Source organism: Lepidothrix coronata, unplaced genomic scaffold (assembly GCF_001604755.1).
Source record: "Lepidothrix coronata isolate B3197 unplaced genomic scaffold, Lepidothrix_coronata-1.0 Scaffold11, whole genome shotgun sequence".
In the NCBI taxonomy this organism is placed as follows: domain Eukaryota; kingdom Metazoa; phylum Chordata; class Aves; order Passeriformes; family Pipridae; genus Lepidothrix; species Lepidothrix coronata.
The window spans coordinates 3,667,856-3,674,506 of NW_016690191.1; the positions used below are offsets into that span (position 1 = coordinate 3,667,856).

At 50.4% G+C, this 6,651-nt stretch overlaps 1 protein-coding gene across 4 annotated transcripts in view; it reads right to left on the bottom strand.

Moving 5' to 3' along the window:
- Positions 1–6,340, bottom strand: part of SV2B (synaptic vesicle glycoprotein 2B) — a 66,005-nt gene extending 59,665 nt beyond the window's left edge. The window contains exon 1 of one of the 4 annotated variants that reach the window (XM_017805200.1): positions 6,321–6,340. The gene's annotated coding sequence lies outside the window, so the exon portion shown is untranslated. Of the gene's footprint in view, positions 1–534; positions 754–6,084; positions 6,105–6,124; positions 6,286–6,320 lie in introns of those variants that run through there. The other 3 variants (XM_017805197.1, XM_017805199.1, XM_017805198.1) reach the window with 3 other exon arrangements.
- Between the last annotated feature and the right edge of the window lie 311 nt (positions 6,341–6,651).

The following is a 6,651-nucleotide window of genomic DNA, read 5'->3' on the forward strand; positions in this document are numbered from 1 at the left end:
CTCTCTATATAACAGATACTGGCAGAACCTAGGGGACTGGTTTCAGTGAAGAATTTGCTTAGACTTAATGATGGAGACAGTCTATTAGCTAGAAAGGTTGAGAGGTTTTAGGGGCAGGAATTCATGAACGACTTCCCATAACTCCTGCAGTAACAAGCGCAGGGCAGAAAAAGCAGCACTCAGTAGCAGATCACCTAGGACTACCCCATGGAAAGCATCAGACCAAACTGGAAATCCAGTAGGAAAAAAATATGCAGGGTGAGCAATGGAACTGCATGTGAGTGAGAGCTGGTCCAACTGCCCAAGCACACACATTGATCCGCTCGGTTCCCAGACTCTCACCAACAGTAATTAAACTGCTTTGATGAGCACTGACCCCTGGAAAAGCTTCAATACAAACCAAATGAGCTTCACTGTTTTTTCTGTCTCTTTTTCTGCTCCCCTCCCTTTGCTTTTAACCCATTAAGCCATATTACTATTGCAGCAGGACTGATAGTCCAGAAAGAGACCAAAGAGAAAAGCATCATCGCTTACCAGAACTAGGAAATATTTCATCACAGCCATTCACCAGCCATTTCCCCTCTTTCTAGCCTGTGGAGCTGCTCCTGGAAGGGTCACCCCTTTTTGCTAGGATGTCACAAGCCGGAGATTAGAAGTAAATGCTCTGCAAGCCAAGCAGATCATCCCGCTGCGACCACATCCAGGTACTGAATCATGAGCAATGGAAAAGTCCATCAGCCAGCAGAAAACACAATCGCAGGCACACACCCCCAGCCACAAAGCAATAGGAGTGGAGGGAGGCTGGAGGCAGCAGGGAGAGCAGATGGGAGGGGGGTGGCTTGGGGGAACCAGGCAGCGGGCGATGCTAACGTGACAGATGTGTTGACTTTAAGTTAAACAGGAAATTGAGGATGTTCGACGCAGGGAGGAAAGACATTAGCTCACGTTAAAGGCAAAGACTTTCCCTGGTCTTTCCCTTCTTTGCTTTCCTTCTTCCATCCAGGCTTTCTCTGGTGATTTCTAGCCCTACCCTCACAGGCAGAAACAAGCCAGGGTTGACACTGACTCTGCTCGAGTGCCTGGGCAAGGCAGGAGCTGCAGGGCCAGCCACAGAATTTCCCATCCTAGCAGTGAGCTGGGAGACTGCTCATTTATTCCCTCTTCAACTCAAGCTCCCCTGACATTACTTAAATGGCATCCTCCAGATGATGTGAGTAAAAGAGGGAATGATGAACAGCAGGGTGAGGCTTTCAATTTGTCCCAGTTCTGGGCAGGGGAAAATAAAATAGGGTCAAAATCCTGACTTAGAGTATGTAGCATAAGCGGCAGAAAGTAGAATAAATTGATTTAAATGCAGGGATAATAAAGTGCCTTAGTGCACTTAACTTCCCCATGAATAAACCTGACTTTCCTGCAGTCCAGAAAAAGGGTGAGACTGGGGGATGGCAGCTGTATTATGAGGGTCCACAAGGTTAGTATCCAGGGGAATGTAACTCCAGGACAAGGTAGCAAGATGTCCAGGCAGCAACAGAAGGCAAAGGGAATCGGGGAAATCAAACCCCTGCACCGATTTTAGTTACAGCCTGGAAAACTGAGTGAAGTTTTGAGCTTTGAGCTAGATCCCAGCTTCTAGAGACTAATGGAGGAAAAGAGTGGCTGCACCACAAGCCCATAGATAGAAAACCAGAAGTGGCAGCTAGCTCAGTCTCCCACACAAGGACTCTCTTCCTGCTTCACAGGCATGGTCCTCTTCCCTGGTTTTTCCACTGCCAAAGGCACCAGAGGAAGAGCCCCCTTGGCATCCTACACCACAAGTGGGTGTCAACTACAGCCCAGCCTGCACAGCTGAGCCTTTCTCATTCATCTCCCCACCAAAGCTTTGTCCCAAGACCCACATGCAGGGGTGACAAGAATGTCTCTTCTATGGCATGTACAGGCCCCAGTGACTGGACTCCTTTTTTTTCTAGCAGTTGTGCATTAGTAAAGGGCAGAAATCTGTTGTGGGCACTTGCCCCATAACTGAGTGGAATATTTGGGTTTTGGTGCAATCCAGCCTGCCTCCCTCCCTGCATCCCATTCCTCCCCACCCCCTCACCGTCCCTGAGCTGTGTTGTTGGCCTCCCTTCAACATTTTAATGGAATATTGACAGTGATCCATTCGCACTCCAAATAGATGAACCCGACTTGCATCCCCGGAACTGCATTTGCAGAGCCAGCCCAAGCAGGTGGGTTTGGAGCATCTCCTCGGATGTATCGGCTGCAGTTCCAAAAGCATCCCTTTTTCTGGTTCGAGAAACAGCTTGGAAAAGTCTAGCGAGGATATTACACTTCGGAAAGCTGCTGCTTCGGGTCTTCTGTCCCTCCTCCTACCTGCTGCCAACTCCCTCGTCTCTGCAATTATTTATAAAGCTCTGTGTTCTTTCCTAATCGGGATGTTCCCTTTTGCCTTGCACGTCACTCCTGTGTCACTCTGCGTCTGGGCCTCTGGTGACCTCTTGAAGTGCTTGGCAAGGCTGGCAGCAGCCAAATGAGTCATCAGCAACCTGCCCGCACCTACCTCCCTCTGGCCATTGCCCCCCTGGCTCCCACTGAGCCCGGCTGCAGTCAGGGAGGCCTGGGGGAGTTTAAAGCTGTCTAATCCCCTGGATAATTCATGGAAAGAGGATTACCCATTCTGTGCAGAGACCGTAACCTAAATATAGACCAGCCTTCCCCTTGCATTGCAGCTCCTGTGGCATGGAGACGTTTTCCCTGCACTGCTTAGGGGTTAACTTTGCTCTTGCTCAAAACTGGGACAACCTGCTTCTAACCTGTGGAGTTACAGTGCCATAAAACCAGGGTTAGTAAAGCAGAGGCAAGACTGTGCTCTTTGAACACCAGCAGGATCAATGCAGACTCATCCCCACAAGCATATTTTCTCCCTGATAAATGCCAAACTCCTTTGGGGGGGGGTGCCAGGGAATATATTGTCTTACTGTATATTTGGAAACCAGTGCCATGATGCCAAACTACAGAGCCTGACAGTAATGTATTGGGAGGACAGAAGGGAAGTGCTAAACTCAGATAATCCCGTGGTAGGTTACAGCAGCCTGGCACAGGACCTGGCTCTGCTGCCCACCCTGGGGCTCTCCCAGCAGGTCACCAGGAGCTGGGTTATTCCCACTGAGGGAGGGGACAGGTATTTACCAGAGAGCTGGTGAACAGGGAAAGCAATAGTTAACATTAGGATAGTTTCCTTGCTTGCACTCAAAGACAGAGGGATAAAGTTGGGAGCTGCAGAAGATATTCCTGATGGATTCAGGAATATCCTTCCTGGGAGACCATGAGTCCATCTTCACCCTCCTCTCATTTTTCTTCTCCTCTCTGCCCCAGATGGTGAAGTGAGGTCTGACACAGCCACCACAGGTTCTTCTTTCCTAGAGTGTCTTTTTTTTTTTGGCTGTTAAAGTCCTTATGGGACTTTAGTCACCGTAACATTAAAGCATTCATTAGCACAGGAGTAATTCCATAATCTCTTCAGAAGAGAACAATTTCAGAGGTTCAGCTCATGATCTGGAAAATCAATTTGCTGGCTTGCCAATGCAGGAAGAGGATTTTCAAGGCTGGCTTTGGCTTCCTCAGAAGGACTGTTATCATCTCTGGGACTTGGTGGCCAGGAAGGGGCCACCCACAACAGCTCTGAGGGGAGGAGGGAGGACCCGAGGGCTCTCATTTGGCTCAGGCAAGGAAAAGAACTGGACTCATGCTGCACCAATTCCAGGATGAGCCTCAAACCCCAGACCTGCCTCACCAAGTTTTGCCCAAATGTGTGCTGTACAGGTGGGACAGCATCACCATGAATCATGGTGGATTTTCCTGCCTTCTTCGTCTCTCACACTTCATTTTACCAAAAGTAATGCTCCCAGCTCAGAGCAAGAAAGGGATGTGTTTTCATCATTCTGCCTTTTCCCTGCAGGTACAGGCTGATCAATTCCTGTTTTGAAACAAAACTCCTGCACCCTCTGTACCAAGCACCAGCCCGAGTGCTCTTCTCCTTGTGGGATTTTTCGCACCGTTTTTGACTGTGCTGTCAGAAGCTGGGGCCCACACCCTTCCTGCAGACATGCAGTCAGATTTTCAGAAATCATCTGCAGGTGCAAGGCTGACTTTTGGGAAGCACCCAGCTGTGCACTTGCAGCTTCAGGGCTGCATCAGAACCTGAGTGGGCTTCCACATCCAGCTCAGCTCCTACAATCAGAAGCTGTCAGGTACCAGAGACTTTCATTTAAAGATGTTACAGAACACAAATGGGTTCAAATAGCTACTTCATGGGACAGACCTCTCAGAACTGGGCAAGCTGAAGTGGAAAGATGTCTCCTGTTTACTGTTTTCTGTGTCTATCTTTAATGCTCCAGAAGAGTTCCCCCAGCACTCACATCATGCATTTGCAAAACTGGGTTAGAAAAACCTAAGGCATCATTGCAGATCTGATCTCCAGCTGAGTCCATCTAATAATGGTGGACGTGCCTTTCACAACAAAGCCATGAAGAGGGGAAACACTGGGAGGTAATAAGGGCCTCATGGATCTCTTGAGACCCAGAGACTCCCTGTAGGTGCTGCTACCTGTGGTAGCTGTCTTGCAGTGAAGGGAGATGTTCCCCTTCTCCTTCTGCTGGAGGGTGGAAGAGAGCTTTACCATCTTGAAGAACTAGAAAAAGACTTGGATGCTGCCTCTGTTCCCACTCCTTCCTCCAGGTTATCCTGACCATGGACATCCCACTGCATGAAGTGCTTGGGTCCCATGTCATTTAAGGCAGAGGCACCAAGGTGTATTTCCAAATGCACAGCAGAACATCCAGCTGGATGCCTGGGATGGTCAGTGCAGCACTATTGTACATTCAGTATCTGGTTAAGTAAGACAGAGAATTAACCCTTTCCCTCTCCCTTCCCCCAACTGATAACACCAGGGATACACAGGAGACACGAAACAGCAATTTTCACGTCATGTCAGACACAAGATTTAATCTCATCCTATCCGGAATTTCTACTCTGACTCTCAATGGCAGGAGACCCCTTTAAGCTCTAGCATGTGCTTAGAAGTGCCTGCCCTAAACACAGTGAGGAATCTCCCTCGGCACACACAGAGCACTGCATGCTCCTCGCCTACACATTATTATCATCAGACTGTTACTCTTTTCCATTTTTTCCTGAGACGAGGTCATCCCTGACAAGTAATATCCTTGTGGAGCCAGTTCTTACCAATTATTTTTAATGGAATCTTGGTGTTATGGATCATATTGCTGCAGTTTGACACATGTAATAAAAATTTCCCTTGAACAACACTTGCCCTCTACAAGAAATATAGTCCTGCAGAGATGTGTGGCTGGATGTGTTACAGGACGTGCAGTGAGCATACACACACATGCACGGGAACTTCTCGCCACACAACCCGCATCCCGCGACAGCTCCCAAATCGCTGCTTTCTCTCTGTGGCTTCATTTAACCCTTCCTAACAGAGGAGGTCGAGAAAACTAACTGCAGTTTTTAGCTTTAGCTGCAGATAAACTGTCCTGGAGTCTGGGGAGGATGACGAAGGGAGGACAATTACAGTGGGTGCGGCAGCGGGGCCGGCGTGCGCGGGCACCGGCACACCCACACACAGCCCTGGGGTGCCACCACCCACACAGTCCCACACAGCTCCATCCGGACACGACAGTCCCTGCCCCCAAGCAAAAACCTTCTCCTCCTCTTCCCGAGTCCACCGCAAACTGAGCACACACCGGGAGCACTCCTAAAAATTGCTTCAGCCCAAGTTAAAAACTCGACAGCGCAGCAGCTCCTGGCAGAAAGCGAGGGCAGCGTAACGGGGCTGGTTTAAATTACTCGCCCTCGACTGCTCTGACCCCTCCAAACTCATGGAGCTAAGGGGAGTCCCTACAGTTCCCACCGATCCATCCCAACTCCGACACCGACTCTGCGCCCTTGAACATCTTTGCTTTCAGTGGCACCTTTTGTTTTAGTTTTCTGCAGAGAGCTTTCCCCTGCCCCCCCCCCCCGCCAAGCTGCCTCCCAGGCACCGAGCCCCCACGGGCTGCCAGCTCTCACCCCTTTTTCCGCCAAGCAGAGAGGAGCGACGGGCTCTTACCTCGGGCACCCCAAGTTGTCGGCGGAGCGGCTGCCGGGGCGGCGCAGCGCGGCGAGCGGCGCAGCGCGGCTCTGCGCTGGCATCTCCTCTAGCAGTGATGCAGTCCTACCAGGAGCCGCATGCCAATGATGCGGCCCAGGGGATCCCTGCCCAGGAACCCCAGCGCTGGGAGGGAACCCAGGGCTCCGTGTCCTACCTAAATCCACGCCGCCCCCAGCCCGGCTGCGGAGCGAACGCGGAGGGAGCGTGCGGAGGCTGCCGAAGGGAAGGGGAGAGAGCGAGGAGCTGCACAGCAGGCAGAGAGAGAGGCAATGCTTGTGTAATTTCATCACGGTAATGAAATCCAACCCAGGGTCTAAATGTTGCAGCTCTCTAGCAGAGTTCTTTATTACATGAGGGTATTTTTATTTCTTTTTCTAATTGCTGACATACAGGAATGTTTCTAGCTGTAAGCAGAGGGGAATCCCAGCATGACTGGGCATCCTTCGTCTGTCCACTTTATATATTAGACCACTGCTACATTTGAG